This window comes from Nycticebus coucang, chromosome 19 (genome assembly GCF_027406575.1).
Source record: "Nycticebus coucang isolate mNycCou1 chromosome 19, mNycCou1.pri, whole genome shotgun sequence".
Classification (NCBI taxonomy): Eukaryota; Metazoa; Chordata; class Mammalia; order Primates; family Lorisidae; genus Nycticebus; species Nycticebus coucang.
Window position 1 is genome coordinate 6,444,121 of NC_069798.1, and position 18,450 is coordinate 6,462,570.

Sequence of the window (18,450 nt, forward strand, 5' to 3'; positions counted from 1 at the left end):
GAGGTGATCTCAGTGGTCACACTTTAGTGTGAGCGAGTGGTAATGTTTTGCTTTCTGTTTTAGGAATACAGATATCCCTTCATTTGAACAGCATTTTATAGTTTTCAAAGCATTTCCATCTTGAATCACGGGTAGAAATATTTTGAGGATAAGTAATTATAGGAACATACGTCCAAGTGAAGCAAACTATTAGGTCCATTAAAAAGCAATGTACTATTTACTACTTTAAAAGGGCGCTTAGCAAGCAGTATATATTCCACTATTATTTTGTACTGAAGCAAAATAAAGCAGAACAATGAATTAGAACATACTTGGGAGAAGTGAAACTCTTCATTCACATAAAACTATCTTTTGTTTAAGGCATTTGCTTTTTTTTTTTTTTAGGCTACTGCCTTAGGAGAATTCATCATTTTATTTTGCCTGGTAGCAGTGGAAACAAGAAACCTTAACTCTCAGCCCATCAGTGTTGTCATGATTCCACTCTCCTGGCCCTGTGTGTGCCTTTTGGAGAGGACATCACGGCAGCGACACTCAGTGTCATCTGCTGGACCTTTCTTCTTCATTTTGTGTTGATTTGAACGCAATGTGAAACATTCCTTTAATGAGGCTAGATGGAATGAGTCAAGCTTGGAGAACACTTATGCACCCCTCCTGAAGATGGATGTGAAGTGATAAAAGAGCAGTTGCTGCCACAATTAATAGTTGATTAATAAATTGTTTTGGGGGTTGGTGCCTGTGGTTCAAGTGGCTAAGGAGCCAGGCACATACACCTGAGCTGGCGGGTTCGAATCCAGCCCGGGCCCACCAAACAACAATGACGGCTGCAACCAAAAAATAGCCGGGCGTTGTGGCCGGTGCCTGTAGTCCCAGCTACTTGGGAGGCAGAGGCAGGAGGATCGCTTGAGCCCAGGAGTTGGAGGTTGCTGTGAGCTGTGATGCCACAGCACTCTACCCAGGGTGACAGCCTGAGACTCTGTCTCAAAAAAAAAAAAAAAATTGTTTTGGAAAGTATCAGGTAGTGGTGGTGGGAGATGGAGCAGCAGCACATGAGTCTCGTCATGTAACTAGCCAGAGTGTGTGTTTCACCAGAGGGACAGGGAGGACGACACTTCCCCATAGAATACTTTGATATAGAAGCTATTGTGATAGCTTTTAAGATTATTATGATAACAGTTTTTTAGATTAAATCATGGTCGCCCCACTTCTTATTTTTTTTGAGTAAGGGATGACTTAAGGAACTTAAACTGGGGCAAGGCGCTTTTCTCGTTGTATCAGTTGTGTGTTGTGTGTGGGGGGTGACTATGCACATGTGACCCCTGCCTTCGCGGAGTGTGTAGTGTAATGAGGGGACAGATATCAGCCCATCCCCCAAATACATGAGTAAGTGCAGCCACACACGATTGTACAGGCACATGATGAGAAATGCCAACCCGAGTGCCTAACTAGGATTCGCGGTTCAGAAGAGGCTTCAGAGGATGAGAAACTGGCCCGGTGGGGAGTAGGGAAAAAAAGAAGTTCAAGCAGAGGGAAGCTCAGAGAAGCCTCGAGGGGAGAAAGGGCTTTGCCCTGGAGGAAAGGAGGGGAGCAGGAGGAGCCCTGAGCCAGGAGGTTAGAGGGCTAGTCAGAGCAGACGCCAGGCCTGGGAGAACTGTGTTGAGGACTGTGTGTTTTATTTCCCCTGCCCTGGGAAGGCTTTGAGGAGTCTCAGGAATGCACAGGATCTGGTGATTGTTGGGACAGGCCTGCCCTGGCTACCACCAGCAGGATCTTGTGCAGGTGGGAGACTGGCCAGGAAGTCTTTGCACTGGTCCAGGTGGGAGTCTGGGAGGTGACCTTGGGCCAGGAGGTGGGTATGGAGGTGAATGGAAATGGAGGGACTTCAGGAGTATTTGGAGGCTGAATCTACAAAGCTGGTGATGGATTAGTGGGAAGAGAAAGGAAAGAATGCAGGATCACTCCTCTGATATTTCTAGCATGAGAGGCTGTGTACATTTTTGAAATGGGAAGACGGGGCAGACTCAGACCTGGTAGCTCTGCTTTGACCATTTCTCCAGTGTGAGTCCAAGGGCTATATTTTATTTTCAGGGAGACAAGTTGGTGTGGTTGTGATGCGTCAAGCACCCAGCTCTGTGCCGGGCACGTGGTTTTGGAGTTGGGCAGACGTGGATGGACGTTCTTCCCCTTTTCTGTGGCTGTGGATTTTGGTGGTCTGCTTAGTTCACATCAGCTCTGACGGTCCTCCCGAGGCTGAATGGGCAGTCGTCTGCAAATGGGTATGAGCACCCAAATACTCGCTGGCCTAGAGCCTGCTGTCGGGAGCCTCTGTGGGAGCGTTTTCAGGCCTGACCTGGAAGGAATGAAATCACAGGATATGCCTTGTGGGCCACCACACAGGGTCCACTACAATGTGGTGTCCCAACAGTACTGTTGACACTGGGGTTTCCAGGACCCTGGAGGGTCTCTGGTCCTGCAGTTATGAGCCACCGTCATTCTTCACAGTTCCTTCTTTTCATGAATACCTCAGGCTTAAAAATGGGACTTTGAGTGATAATATTTTAAAAATAGCATTTGCTCATCATTATTCTTATTCTTACTGTGATTTCTTTCTAAATAAAAGCCGAGGACCAGATTATAGTCACTGCTATTCCAGGCCAGTAGGAATGGTCTGGCCTAGTGCAGATGCCAGCCCAAAGTCCAGTTCATAGGTGAGCAGAGGGCGGCACCTGTGGCTCAAAGGAGTAAGGTGCCGGTCCCATGTACCAGAGGTGGTCGGTTCAAACCTGACTCTGGCCAAAAACTGCATAGGTGAGCAAATATTAAAACTCATACCCTGGCTTTGACCTGGCCTCACATCATATACTGACCTGGCACTGTGTGGCAAATGGGGTTATGACCTAAATCAGAGGCCAAGAATTTGGCTAAAGGAAGGTAACTGAGTGAAGAGGGCAGACAGAACTAAACTCACAGAGGCCTCTGGCTCTCACTTTCATTTTTCTCACCTTTGAAAACAGAGTGTAGGTATTTATCAAGTATAAGAAATGCCTTAGAGTACAAGAATGGTGAAAGTGAGAAAGATCCTCCAGTGCTGTAGAGACAATAGGGAGTAGTGGAGACTGTTGCAAACTATGAATGTATATGGCCTAACATTAAAGGAGGTAGTAAATTATTAAAAAGGAGGTAGTTATTATGAAAAAAAGTTAAAGGAGGTAGTTATTATTAAAAAAATAAACAAAACTCAAATGGAAAATTTGTATTTTTAAAAAATGTGAATTCTCTCTATTTAAAAACATAAATCTCAAAATTTTTAGGGCACTGCTAAGATGAAGAGAAAATGCTGACGGGATGTAGTTGGTGATTGCCGTTTACAGCTGGTGCCTGGTGGGGTCAACTGGATGTTCTTACTTTTAATCCAGTTGATTTTTATCAATATGTACTATGAATGCCCTTCAGCCACTGATTCCTGCCGTTTAAGTCTGACTTGACTGAATCTGGGAGTTGGGAGCAGAAGTGTAAAGGAATATACAGCTCACGTATTTTGGGCACAATCTAGATTTCGTTAACACTTTCGTTCATGTATATGTGGAATTTTTTCACCTACTCCCATTAAGACTTGCTTTTCTCTGCTTATCCGATAGTTTGTGCATCACACACACACTTTGCTCTTTGTGTGATTGCAGGGAGGTAGTGACTTGTCTTTGGCTTTTGTACATTTGTACCTGCGTTTATAGCTGTGAGATTTCCTCCTCCAAGAAGCCCCCAAGCCTCCCTAAAACTAGATCATGCACCCTGTGTGTTTTTCTCCAGGGATACGCTCTCATCCACTGTTTCACACCGAGGCGTAGAGCTTTACTTTTCTCTGTTCTCCAGAAAAGGTTTTAGTTAAGTAAGGGCTCGTTACCACCTATGTCCAGATCCTAGCAATTGCTTGATACATGTTAGCTACCCAGTGCATAAAGGTTGAGTGATTTGGAGTTGGTTAGCAACTCTTACAGGAAAAGAAAAATTCTGAACACTTTGGGATTTTGTGAATAATGAACTGAGACTTTGGGTTTTGTTGAAAGTGTAAGCACTGACCTCTCAGATGTTGATTTTATTTTTATAATTATGGTCACACATCAAAGAAACTATAAAGGTTCTGTTGTATTTGCTTTATGGAAAAGAATATCGTTTAGTTCCCTACCATTGTACCTTTAGTCCTGGTCCTGGACATCATAAAGGTGAATTATTAGAAATGCCATCACACACTTTCAAATCTATATTTTATGGGCTCAATTTCTGAGGATGATTAGAGCAAAGATTCCCTTGCTCCCTCCTTTTCCAAAACTGTGATCTTGCTATAAGTTTTTTTTTTTTTTTTGTAGAGACAGAGTCTTACTTTATAGCCCTCGGTAGAGTGCCATGGCATCACACAGCTCACAGCAACCTCCAACTCCTCGGCTTCAGCGATTCTCTTGCCTCAGCCTCCCGAGTAGCTGGGACTACAGGCGCCCGCCACAACGCCCGGCTATTTTTTGGTTGCAGTTCAGCTGGGGCCGGGTTTGAACCCGCCACCCTCGGTATATGGGGCCGGCGCCTTACCGACTGAGCCACAGGTGCCGATCTTGCTATAAGTTTATTCCCAGAAGATATGTGACAGTTTTTCGGGCAACTTCACTCATGCAATTAGCTTAGAAGAGGAACCATTAAGGTTAACAGACCAAGGATTTGAAGGAGTGTCTCCAGCAGGGTCGCCCTGGTCTTTGTGTTTGTGATAAGGCCGGTTCCCTTCCATTTTATTGGAGTTGATCATTAGCAAGCTTTAGGGCCACTTTCTTCATCTTCTACCCTGAGGACAAGGAGAATGTCCTTGCCAGTTTTTTTGGGAACTGGTTGCGTCTGTGTCCAAAATAAACAGGGTCCCTTGCTAGTGAGTAAGTGGTGAGAAGACAGAGAAAGGGGCTTGTGATGGACACAGTTACATTTATCACACAGGGTGAGGTTGGTAGGCATGGCGGTCCAAATAAGCTGTCCTTCAAGCTTCTGGAACTTTCAGCCCAGAGTAGCTGTACCTTCTCTCCTAGGCCAGCTCTAGCTTGAGAAGAAGCTTCTGCTGCCCCCCAGTTAGCAACTTTGTAAGTTTTTTTTGTTACACATTTGGACTCAGCATTTATTTATTTATTTATTTATTTATTTATTTTTATTAAACCATAGCTGTGTACATTAGTATGATCGTGGGGCACCATACACTTGGTTCATAGATCGTTTGACACATTTTCATCACATTAGTTAACATAGCTTTTGTAGCATTTTCTTAGTTATTTTGCTAAGACTTTTACATTCCACATTTACTAGGATTCACATATACCCTTGTAAGATGCACCGCAGTTGTAATCCCATTAATCCCCCTCCCTCCCCTGCCTTTCCCCCTTCTCCCTATTCTTAGGTTGCAACTGGGTTATAGCTTTCATGTGAAAGTCCTACATTAGTTTCATCATAAGGGTGAGTACATTGGGTACTTTTTCTTCCATTCTTGAGACACTTTACTAAGAAGAATATGTTCCAGCTCCATCCATGTAAACATGAAAGAGGTAAAGTCTCCATCTTTCTGTAAGGCTGCATAATATTCCATGGTGTACATATACCACAATTTATTGATCCATTCGTGGATCGATGGGCACTTGGGCTTTTTCCATGACTTAGCAATTATGAATTGGGCTGCAATAAACATTCTGATATAAATATCTTTGTTAGGGTGTGATTTTTGGTCTTCTGGGTATATGCCCAGTAGGGGGCATATTTTTTAATTTTAAGGAGTTTAGACATAATCTCGTACAGTGTTTATCAGCCTTGACACTGTTAACAGTTCTGTTGTACAGGTTGTCTTGTGCCTTGTGGGAGGTTATGTGGCAACAGCTCTGGCCTCTGCTCACAGGGTGTCTGTAGCAACTCTGGCTCTGTGGTTGTGATGCCCAAACCTATCTCCTGACATTTCCAAATGTCCCCTGGGGAGTTGGTGGAGGAATATGATCATCCTGGGTTAAGAACCATTGATTTAATTCAGCCTGTTCTGTAGATGATACAACAGAGGTTGGGTTGTATTAAACAATATGTTCAAGGTTAGAAGTCATTATGTCAGAATATGAATCAAAAGCAAATTATCTAACTTGAGGGAATGTCTTATCAATTCAAAACTCATTTTCTCATGTAAAGAAATTCCATGTTGCCCTGGCTTGCCGAGCACAACTGCCATGTTTGTTAATTAGATTGTGGTGAAGACACATGTATGTTGTTAACAGTAGTTTGAAGAACTGATCTGCCTGCATGTGCCCCTCTGAGTCGGGGCGGAGCTGGAACTGCGACTCGGCCTTTCTGAGTCCCAGTCTACGGGTTTTCTCTTATGTCCTGTCAGCTTTTTATTTGTCATAGCCAAGTTTTGCAGTAAAGGGTTCAATTGCTTGATGGATTTTATTCTAGAGTTATGGTTCTTTGTGTGCTTGGCTAGTTGGGAATTATGAATTATCTGCTAAGTAAGTGTACATACATTCTGTGATGTTTATTCAGCGTCTGCTTTGTGAGGCTGTGCTAGGCCCTGGGATGTTAGGGACACGGGAAAGAGCCACACAGATGGCCATGCTGATCTTGTCCCACAAAACTCATATCCAGGTTGCCAGCTCAAATTTGAGACCTCTTGGTATTGTGTTATAGAAGACTCACTTGTTTATTCATGTATTTATTCCTTCAGCTGCATTTCTGAGTACCTGTGGTATGTCCAGTGTGGGTACGAGCTCCCCAGGCTTTTCTGCCTGGGACATGGCCTTACTATTCACAGGACAGCTGGCAGGAGGCTGGGGCATTCTGGTCCCTGGTCCCGTGGCCTCCCTGCCTGTGCTGACCAGGGAGGGACCTTGCTTTCCAGAGGCTGGCAAGACTGAGACTGTCCTCAGCGAGCCCCTAGTTGATTTGACAAGCACTGTTGCTCTGCTCCCCAGATGTCCATCAGGAGCTGATTGTGGAGGGTGGCATGGTGGCGGGGCTGAGTGGCTGTCATGCCAGCTCCAGTCTTTGTCAGCTGGATTATACCGCTCCCTCAGAGACTGTGTTATGGACAGAAGGAAAAGTGCAAGGTTTTAATCAATCCCTTGTTGGACTGTGCGGTATCTTCAGTGGTGTTATTATTTCCATATTGTTTATGTGGTTATGTTGGTATAAGGTGCAAAAGAAGAAAGGTACAGTTTGCTTTTAGGATATTGAAAAATCCCTGTGCTCGGCTTTGAATGTTCTCACGGAGTGTTCCATCTCAAGTGAAGGTAATAAATTCACCAAAATATATATCCCTTTGTGTACAATGGTTAGAAACTTCTCTGAGTTTTCCCCGGCCTGAGTATTTAAAGACGCCAGCCAAAACCCAAAATAAAAAGAAATAGCTTATAAATTATTTTGAGAGATGATTTAATTTACTCATCTTCTTTACATTTTTCTTATTTTTATCCAATCCACTTCCGAGTTTCCATATGAGGGTGCTGACAGTTAAACAGGCACATGTGTCCCTTTTGTACCCCTCCTCCTTAGATCACACTTTCCTGCAGGCCATGAGGATCTTCTGGGGCTAAAATAAGGGAACATTTTAAAGAGGTTACAGGAAATTGAGCTTTTTATCTTTGCTTTGTTCCCAGAGCCCCAACATACCTGCGCACCTGCCATGCATACAAAGAAAAGCTGAAATGAATGACAGTTTGGGGCGCACACAGCACCGTAGGATCTTTCACGTTGTTTGTTGAACCTAAGGTGGAAAAAACCCAGGAGGAAGAATGTTTATGGATCGGAGATTCCGGCTTATCAGACTCTTTAATGACACATATTTGTAATATCCTCCTTAGTATCCTGAAGTGAAATTAATAGGTAAATAGCTTATTGACTTTCAAAAAAGTCAATATAATGTGCATAAATAATAAAATGGAGAGATGTGTGGAAGGCAGTTTATAATAAAATGATATGTATTTCAACATTCTGGGGGTATGATTAGCCTAGAGAGTAAAATGAAGTAGTGTGAGGCTTGCATGTCCACGTGGCTTGACTGTGAAGCAGTGAAAGAGCTGATGCAGGTGGATCTTCTGGAGAGGAAGAGCCTGTGACAGCATCATTTTCTGAAGTGGTGAACGGTATTTGCTGTAGGTCTGCACAAAACAAAATAAAGCCTTTTCCCAATTTAAACAGAGTTACATTCCTGGGAAAGACGGGAAATATTACAAATCTGCAAAGGTTCTTTTTTGATTATGTGTAAAATGGAATCAAGTCCAGGGTTTAGTGAGACATAAATAGATCTTTTCATCCACACAGACGTTAAGTGGGATGTTCCTGTTGTGCAAAAGGCAGGGTGATATTTTGCTGTAATGAAGGGTCCAACATGTAGGAATTCTGGCAGCTAGAATTAACTACCTGTGCCCATTAACTACCCCTCAGGAAATCCCATGTGAATTGTGAAATGTTCCCCTTGGGATGATATACTTCTCCTTTTTTCCTGCCTCTGTCTCTACAAAGAACCACTGGTATGAATAAGTAAGTTGAAATAAATTCTTCTGATCACTTGTAAAGATGCGGAAGAAGAGGGTTGGCTGAAGGACTAATTGCTTTTTCTTGGTGTTTAGAATAATCGGTTCTGTCCCTTTAAGAATATGATTGGATATAAATTAACTTTTTATTTCATAAGAATTTTGATAATCTCAAAGTGATCTTAATTCTAAAATTTCAGGCTTACAAGAAAAATATTATGAATGGATGCTCATTTCCTGAGCGACTAAGCGTTAATCGGGCTAGCAAGCATTATTCACATCTCTAACCGTTACATTTCTGATTAGTGTACTGTGTGGTCACACCTTGTCTTGCATGGCACTGGAGTCAGACCTTTTCTTTAGCTTAAAGTGCAGGAATGGTCAGAAGTTGGAATGGGCTGCCTTGTAGGCTCCTTTCTCGCTTCCTTCCTTCTTTCCTCCCCCCCTTCCTCCATAGATCGTGAATACGTTTATGCTTTTGTGGGGTACAATGTATTGTTTTTTTATACAATTTGGAATGGTTACATCAAACTAATTAATATAGCCTTCACCTCATTTACTTAATTATTGTGTTAAGACATTTATGTTCTATACTTGGTAGATTTGACTTGTACCCTTACAATGTGCTCCATAGCTGTGGTCCCACCATTTACCCTCCCTCTATCAAACCTCCCCCCGTCCCCAGTCCCTCCCCTCCAGTAGGTTTCTATAAAATTCAGAGAGGTATTCAGGTCGAATGACCACTCGTATGGATGTTATCTAATATTTGATTGGGGTGTGTGTGTGTGTGTACAGAATTGAACTTGTCAACACTGAATCATATTGATTTTATTATATCAGAAATGCTCATATTATTCCTAGAAGGCCAGATGATTTATCAGAATTGGAAAAGTACGTAGAAGTTTTCTCTTATTTTAGGCCGATACAAAAGTCATTCCTATAGTATCCTTGAGGGATGGTAATATAGACTGTATTGGAATTTAAAAAATATTTTGAGTAGTGGAATGTCAGTAAAATAAATGTATGACTCCCCCCAAATAATTATTTTGAAGAGATTCACATACCCTGAATATACGGTTTCTGGAATTTTGTTTTAAAGAAAGTCCTATTTAAGCATTTTATGCTTCTGTGCTGATACAGGTGTCTGTCATTACGAGAAAAACAGGCAACAAATTCATGTCTTACCGGCCTAGAATTACTACTACTTGAAGCCACAGGTTTAGAGATATATAACACTAGTTTGAAAGTTAGGCCTGAGCTTTCCTGAATCCAAAGGCAACTGCTCATTGCTGAGGCGTGGTGGGAGATCATAGCTCTGCCCGTTCACTCCTGGATAGCACTGCACCCCAGTTCAGTCAGGGACCTTTTTCTCTGCTGTCTTCTGCTGCAGCCTTGTGTGGGCTCACAGTGACGCTTACTTTCTTGTGAAAGCCTAAGGTTTGTGGAAATGCTTTTCAAAAATTGGAGCTGCCATGCGGGTATGCTGAGGGCACATTTTCTCTGCTGCTGTTTGCCTTTAGAAGGCGAGAGCCTTTGCAGGGTCCTATGCCATTTTAACATTTTACAGTAGGAATTGATCAAGAAAAGTAGTTTTAATATATGGGGCTTTCCCATATATAGTTTCTAGTCCTTGTATGCTGTTTTTTTTCCCTTCATTTGTACCTCTTATAAGTTGTACTTTATTTATTTATTTTCAGTTTTTGGCCGGGGCTGGGTTTGAACCCGCCACCTCCGGCATATGGGGCCAGCGCCCTACCCCTTTGAACCACAGGCCCCACCCAGTTGTACTTTTTTTTTTAAGTAACAGTGGTTTCTTTTTCTCTTCTCTCTTCAAGGCACAGTCTCACTCTGCTGCCTAGGTTAGAGTACAGTGGTGTCAGCCTAGCTCATAGCAGCCTCCAACTGCTGGGCTCAAGCGATCCTCCTGCCTTGGCTTTTCAGAGTTCTAGGATTACAGACGTGAGCCACCACAATCGGCCATAAACTGCGCTTTAAATTTTATAAGCTGTTTTCTTGCCCAATGCAATTGTTCACTTTGCTTGCCGCTTTATAATTAGGACCAGATATAATGTCAGACTGTGTTCAAAGGGCAGGGCGTGTGGTCTCATGAGGTCTGTTAACCAGAAAGGTGAGAGTGGGCTTACAGCAATAAGTAGCTTAAAGCTGTGTCTTGCTCCATGAGCACAAATTGAGGGCACATTATAAGGCTCAGCTTCTGACACTTGACAGTGCCCATGGAAGAAAATACGGGAGTCGGGATTGCCTCTGTCACTGTCTGCCCCGTGAGTGGCGTTCAGCACAGGTGGCTGCTCTCTCTGAAGCCATGTGTAGATTACAGTTCTCCAGAGGTGTGCCTTGATTTTTGGGAGTGAGCATTAAGCCAGTTTCTTGATTATGGTCTGGATGTGCAGAGCTTTGGGGGAAGCTTTCCAAGCAGTGTACAAAAACCAGACCCACAGAGAAACTCTTCTTTAATATCATCTCTGGACTTTCTGTTGCTTTTTTTGGTTTCTTGTTTCACTCTACGACCATAGGCTGAGTGTGGAAATACCTGGGAAAACTGCATTCAGTGGTTTATCAAACTTATTTGGATTTACACTCTCAATGCAATGGAAGCAGAGCAAATTGGCATGTTAAATTGTTTAAGAGTTACTCTTTGAGTTTTAGAGGGCTTACCGATAGTGTAATTTTTGGTAGACTTAACTAACATAAAAGCACTGTTCAAGGTCATGATGGAGAGCATCCTAATTTGGGGTGATTTTTCACCACATTTCTTTATGGCACTATAATAGGTGTATTTTAAAGTTTGGTATTTCTGCACTACTTTATAGTTTTAGAAATCCATATGGATTTTAGTTAATTTTTTAAACGTGCTGATAGTGCTACACAGTTATTTCTCAAGGTCAGAGTTATTAGTGGCAGTTACCTCCTAGCTATGTTTTTAAGATATCTCTGTTTCACTTAAAACAAATTTTAAATTTAATAGAAATATTGTGTTTTGTATGTGACCACATAGTCAGAATTTTTGTAGCAGAAGAAATGGTTTTGGAGGGAACCAAAATTATTAGTATATCATATAAAGAAAATTCATATGAAGGGTCTTCTTAAGGTTACCTGAATAAAATTATACTTGTAATTCTCCATTAGCTATGTTAACTAAAAGAATTAGAGTCTGCTATTTCCTAAATTGTAAGTATAGAGAAACTCAACCTTTCACTAGCCTTTGAGAAGGTGTAAACTGCTGAACTTTCTTTGCTAAATTATATCCAGTCAGTTGAGATAAAAATGAATTGAGAATAATTGGTCATGGCTGACAGTTAATATGCAGTTAAAAAACCCCTAAAGAACAAAGCTGCTTACAGAGTTAGGTGGCACTGTTTCATTTCAGAGGTTGGTCTGATAGAAACCAGTTTGAGGTGATGTGTTTGATGTATCACTGAAACACACCTTCCAACCCACCAGCAGAAAGTGACTAGTGGTTTAGGGCTGCTGAACAAATGTTGGAGTGCTCTTTGGGGTTGCTCAGAGGAAGTCTTTGGGTCTGGCAGTGGCCTGAGTAGGTGAAGTGGCCTGAGTTTAAGACGGGGAGGACAGGTGGGCTCGCAGTACCTGGTCATGTCTGCGGAAGCTCCGTGATGGGTTGGTATTGAGTGAGAGTTTGAGATTTCTGTTCTACTCAACCTTCTAACAGAAGTTCTGAAATCTAATTTTTAAAAAAAATATGTGTGTACTTTCCTGGGTTTTATAGTGGTGTGAGACACAAACTGGGCTGAATGGGGCACAGCACTTCTGGCGGAGGCGTTCACCAGGGCAGGAAGCTGAGGAAGGCAGGTGAGGAAAGGGCTGCTTCAGGACGTCCAGAGCACCTGTCTTTCCTTTGCGTCTGTGATGGAGAAAGAACAGGTGATGGTCTCACTTTTCCCTGGAGAAACCCTAAGGCGGCCGTGAGCCCAGGCAGTTCTGTCCTTGCTGCCGGCCTTCCGAGCTGCAGGCTGGGGTGGAACTCCCTCCGTACCTGCAGGCTTTGTCTAAAGGCTTGGTTTTTTTTTTTGCAGTTTTTGGCCAGGGCTGGGCTTGAACCTGCCACCTCCAGCATATGGGGCCGGCACCCTACTCCTTTGAGCCACAGGTGCTGCCCAAGGCTTGACATGTTTTAAATGAAGGAAGACTATTAATCAGAGGCAAGTCACTGGACATATACAGAGACTCACAGGATCTGTTAATTAGACTGATGACCTGCAGGTGTGCTGTAAGCGTCTGTAGCCAGAGGCCTGTTCATGAGTTAACAACGGCCATCTTTAAGGAGGCCAGCGGCAACGTCTAACTGCTCTTCTCATGGCCAGCAATTCAGCTTTAGGGTATTTCTGGGGTTTCCTTAGCCAAGACCAGGGTATTCATTCATTCAGCCATCTTAAGTGGGGGGGAGGGGATTAAGACTTTATTTTAGTTCACACATGCCACCATATGTTACCTCCTTTTAAGAAGATCGTCTTGATCTTGGCTCGGCGCCCGTAGCACAGTGTTTATGGCACCAGCCATCTATACCAAGGGTGGCAGGTTCGAACCTGCCCAGGCCAGCTAAATAACAATGACAACTGCAACAAAAAATAGCCAGGCATTTTGGTGGGCACCTGTAGTCTCAGCTACTTGGGAGACTGAGGCAAGAGAATCTCTTAAGCCCAAGAGTTTGAGGTTACTGTGATCTGTGACACTATGGCACTCTGTTGAGGGTGACATACTGAGACTCTGTCTCAAAAATAAAAGAAAAAAAGATCACCTTAACAACAAAAATGTAAGAGGGACATTAGCTCGGGATAATGGAGTTTTCTTCTAACAAACATTGGCGGCAATTTTTAGCAAATGGAAAAAATGAAGAGAAGGGGTTATTATGGGACTTCTCAGATGTGAAAAGTTCTAAAATAAATTTTAGAATGGTTTTTATGACCCATTCTGTGAGCAGTTGTTGTCTCGATTTTTTTTTAATTTGGGGTGCTTTGGACAGTGATATTCAAAATAAAGGTCAGATATCCAGTTGTCTTGGTATTTTGATTTTTTTTCTTTTTAGTAACCACTATTGGAAGAGAAACCAGTTTCACATAGCTATAGACAAAAAGGGACAACAGTCAACACTGGTTTTCTCAGCTTGTAGCCAGGGTGCTTGTAGCCCTTAATTATTTTTTAAGTGAAATGCTGCGTTCACCTGCTGTTTTCAGTGCCTGTCCCCCGTCTCTGGCGTTGCACGTTCAGAGACATGAAGCGCACGCCTGTGCTTTGGTCTCCCTGCTGACAGGCGTGCGGGCAGTTTGCCCTGGTCCTTCTGTCTGCTGGCTGCTGCCGCTTCACTGGAGCCCTTGCCTCTGTCTCTTGGTGGTGTCTTGGGTTCATCTGAGTTTCATCTTTATTGTGTATTTGGTTTCTCTGCTCATGCTTTATCAGCACTTTTTGTTTAGTTTCTCAGAATCCCTAAACATTCATTTTTACATTTAAAACGTTCGGATCTTTATGGAGTAAACAGACTTTAAACAAATGCCCTGCCTGGCTTTCCCCCCTGAAGCCGTCTGTGGCTGTGTGAAAGGAAGCAGCTTAGTGGAGGGGCCTCGGTTTGCTCAGCTGTCAGAGGGGGATGGCAGTAGGGTTGCTGTGAAGATCATATGATTTTCTAAGCATAAAACATTAGACATAGTGTGAAGACAGCTCCTGCTAAGTCACTGTCAGACTGACTATTGTTAGGGACACTTTCCTGATGGTCATATTGGCCTGGATGGGCCATATGTTAAGCTATGCTCTGCAGAAATGCTGTGTGTATTCCCCGAAAGAATAAGCAAACACATGCTGAGAAACACGTTCTTTTCTCAGGAAAGCCAGTGTCTGCCTTTGCCTGTCCAGGTGACCAGGCAGGTTTCCACAGGATCACAGGGTGCTTGGCTATCAGTTGGTGGTTTGCACATGACGCCTCAACACATGTTGAGAGGGCAATGTGAGCTATTCTGGTGCATCATGAGGCATCGGTCACTGGCAACCCTGTGGACAGTGGTGGACAGTGGCAGACGGAGTGCCTGGAACCCAGGCTTGCAGAAGGGGCTGCTGTGGACAGTGGCAGATGGAACACCTGGAACCCAGGCTTCACATGGGGCTGCACCCACCCCTGGCTGCCTCCCACTCAGAGCCTGAGGTCCTGAGTGGTCGATCTACCAAGGTGTGGTTAAGACCAACCCAGGAATGGATTAACAAGCTGTGGTATAGGTATACCATGGACTACTATTCAGCTATTAAAAAAAATGGAGACTTACATCCTTCGTATTAACCTGGATGGACGTGGAAGACATTATTCTTAGTAAAGCATCACAAGAATGGAGAAGCATGAATCCTATGTACTCAATTTTGATATGAGGATAATTAATGACAATTAAGGTTATTGGGGGGGGAGGAAAAGCAGAAAGAGGGACGGAGGGAGCCGTGTGGGGCCTTGGTGTGTGTCACACTTTATGGGGGCAAGACACGATTGCAAGAGGGACTTTACCTAACAATTGGCAATCAGTGTAACCTGGCTTATTGTTCCCTCAATGAATCCCCAACAATAAAAAAAAAAAAAAAGAAAGAAAGATTAGAACATTAAAAAAAAAAAAAGAATTCAAATGGATCTGTATGATCGCTTCTCTTTGGGGCTCTGGATTACCTATGCGGCTGCACAGTAACTATTTACAAATTGTTTGAATGGTATTAAGAATGATTTAATTCAGTCTTCTCTTCATTTGGGAGAAGACTGAATGCTTAAATACCAAAACTTCAGTTGCAGAATGTGAACTAGCTTCATTTCCTATAAGATCAAAGTTGTATTTTTATTTCTTTTTTATTTTTTAATTTTTTAAATTAAATCATAACTGTACATTAATGCATGTATGGGGTACAATGTGCTGATTTGATATACAATTTGGAATGCTTACATCAAACTGGTTAACTTAACCACCTCACTTATTTGTTGTGTTAAGACATTTATATTCTTTTTTTTTCTATTTTTATTTATTTTATTTATTTTTTTAAGACAGGGTCTCAAGTTGTCTGGTGTCACAGCTCACAACCACTTCAAACTCTTGGGCTTAAGCAATTCTCTTGCCTCAGCCTCCCACGTAGCTGGGATTACAGGCACCCTCCCCCAACACCTGCCTATTTTTTGGTTGTAGTTGTCACTGTTGTTTGGCAGGCCTGGGCTGGATTTGAACCTGCCATCTCCGGTGTATGTGGCTGGCGCCCTAGCCGCTGAGCTATAGGCGCCAAGCCAGTTTTTCTATTTTTAGTAGAGACAGGCTCTCATTTTTGGCTCAGGCTGGTCTCAAAGAGCTGAGCTAGAGGAATCCTCCCGCCTCGGGCTCCCAGAGTGCTAGAATTACAGGCCTGAGCCACCACGAGGTGCCCCTAAAGCTCCTCTTACTGTGCCCGAGGGTACCCCCTACTACTTCTCCCCACTTAAACAAAAGCCCAAGGAGGAGCCTTTGTGTGAACAGACACCTTGTTAGCTGAGGGGCATGGCAGGTAGGGACTGAAGAAACAGCCTGTTGTCACAAGAGGAGGGTCCCACAGGTCACACCTGGGGCTGTACCTGCCTAGCAGCGGGCAGGGGTTAGGAGGGAGCAGCCCTTGGCTTCTCTGGGTTCCGCTCCCAGTGCTACCTCAACAGTCCCCACCCTGGAACGTCTTCGCTTCTCCTTGAGCCAAGGCATCCTCTCTCGGCAGTGTCCAAGGGAGCTAGCAACGAGACAGTGGACAGAGACATTGGTTGCGTATCCAGACAGGCTAATGTATAAAATTTATATAATGTATGCTTATATTTGGTCCATTGATTTTTTTAATTTATTATTTTCAATGTGATACCTACACCTTATGACAAAGGAGAGGCACAAAGGCTTCGGATCAACAGTAGCTTCCTTCCCTGCTCTCCCTATGCCCAGTTCTCTTGTTACTTCTTTGTGTTCTGTTTCCTTAATTAGAACTGAGCGCCACAAAAATAGGAACTTTGCTTGACACTGCCTCACGTGTAGTAAGTGCTCAGTAAAACAGCTGAGTGCACAGGTGAATCTTGCTGTGTTGCTCCTGGCCTGTGCTATTTGTTCCCATGGCCCAGGCATTTGTGGCACACCACCTGTGCCCAGGCATTCTGCTCTCCTCCTCAAAATACTTTGGCTCAGAGTATTCCCATTTTCCGATTTTTTTTTTTTTTGCATTTTTGCACTTGTTGAAATCTTTCCTATTCTTCAAGCTTAACTCAAATGCAATTTCTTCAGTGAAACCTTCAATTCAGTTGCAGTGAAGTGCTTTCTTCTCTGCTGAGTGCGCTACTGTAGTTCTGTGGAGTACGTTTTGCCGTGTGGGTATTCGTATGTGTGGTTTATCTCTCCCACTGGACTGAAAGAGCCCCTAGGAAATCCTTACATCCTCCAGTGCTTCTGGGGCTTCTGCATGTGAAATGGGAATTGCATTGAATCTGTAGATAGATTTGGATAGTAGGGACTTTTTTTTTTTATTGTTGGGGATTCATTGAGGGTATAATAAGCCAGGTTACACTGATTGCAATTGTTAGGTAAAGTCCCTCTTGCAATCATGTCTTGCCCCCATAAAGTGTGACACACACCAAGGCCCCACCCCTCTCCCTCCATCCTATAGTAGGGACTTTTTAACAATATTGATACTTGACATCCATGTGCATGGAATATCTTTACTTTTGGGGGGTCTTTCTCAATTTCGGTCATCAGTGTTTTAGGGTTTTCATTGTAAAGGTCTTTCACTTTTTGTTTAAGTTTATGCTGAGGTATTGGATCGTATCATGTTTTATTCTATTGCATTGCATTTGCAGCTGTTGTAAACAGGATTGCTTTCTTGGTTACTTTTTCAGACTGTTCACTTTTGGTGTATAGGAAGGCTTATTCTTGTATGTTGATTTTGTATTCTGTAACTCTATTGAATTTGTTTCTCAGATATAGGAGCTTTTTGGTGGAATCTTCAGGTTTTTCTAAATAAAACATCATATTGTTGGCAGAGGGAGATAATTTGACTTCTTTCTTTCCAATTTGGATACCCTTTCTTTCTCTGATTGCTCTGGCTTGGACTTCCAGTATAGTGTTGAGTAACAGTGAGGAAAGGCCTTCAGTTTTCTCCCATTGAGTGTGGTACTAGCTGTAGGTCTGTTATGTATAGCTTTCAATATGTTTAGGTAGGTTCTTTCTAATGCCTCTCAGTTTTTTTTTTTTTTTGTCATGAATGGTTATTGAATTTTATTGATTTTTTTCAATATCAACTGAAATGATGGCATGGTTTTTGTCATTCATTCTGTCGATATGATGTATTGCATTGATTTGCTTATGTTGACCCATCCTTGGATCCCTGAGATGGATTCCACTTGATCATGAATGCTAATTATTTTAATGTATCTTTGAATTTGGTTTGCTAGTATTTTGTCGAGGATTTTTGCACCTCTGTTCATCAGAGATATTGGCCATATTTTTCTTTTTTTTTGCTGTAACTTTGTCTGGTTTTGGTATCAGGGTAATACTGACCTTAGAGAATGGATTTGAGTGTATTTCTTTCCCCTTGATTTTTTAGAATAGTTTAGGTAGGACTGGTATTAGCTCATTTTTCTTTTTTTCCTCCCTTTTATTAAGTCATGTACACATAGATCATGAATACGTTTATGCATTTGTGGGATACAACGTGTTGATTTTTTTATACAATTTGGAGTGCTTACATCAAACTAATTAATATAGCTTTCGCCTCATTTACTTGATTATTGTGTTAATACATTTATGTTCTATACTTGATAGATTTGACTTGTACCCATAGGTGTTGTCCCACCCTTTACCCTCCCTCTACCAAACCTCCTTCCTCACCTCCCTTCCCCCGCCATTTCTCTCCTTCATCCTGGGCTATAGTT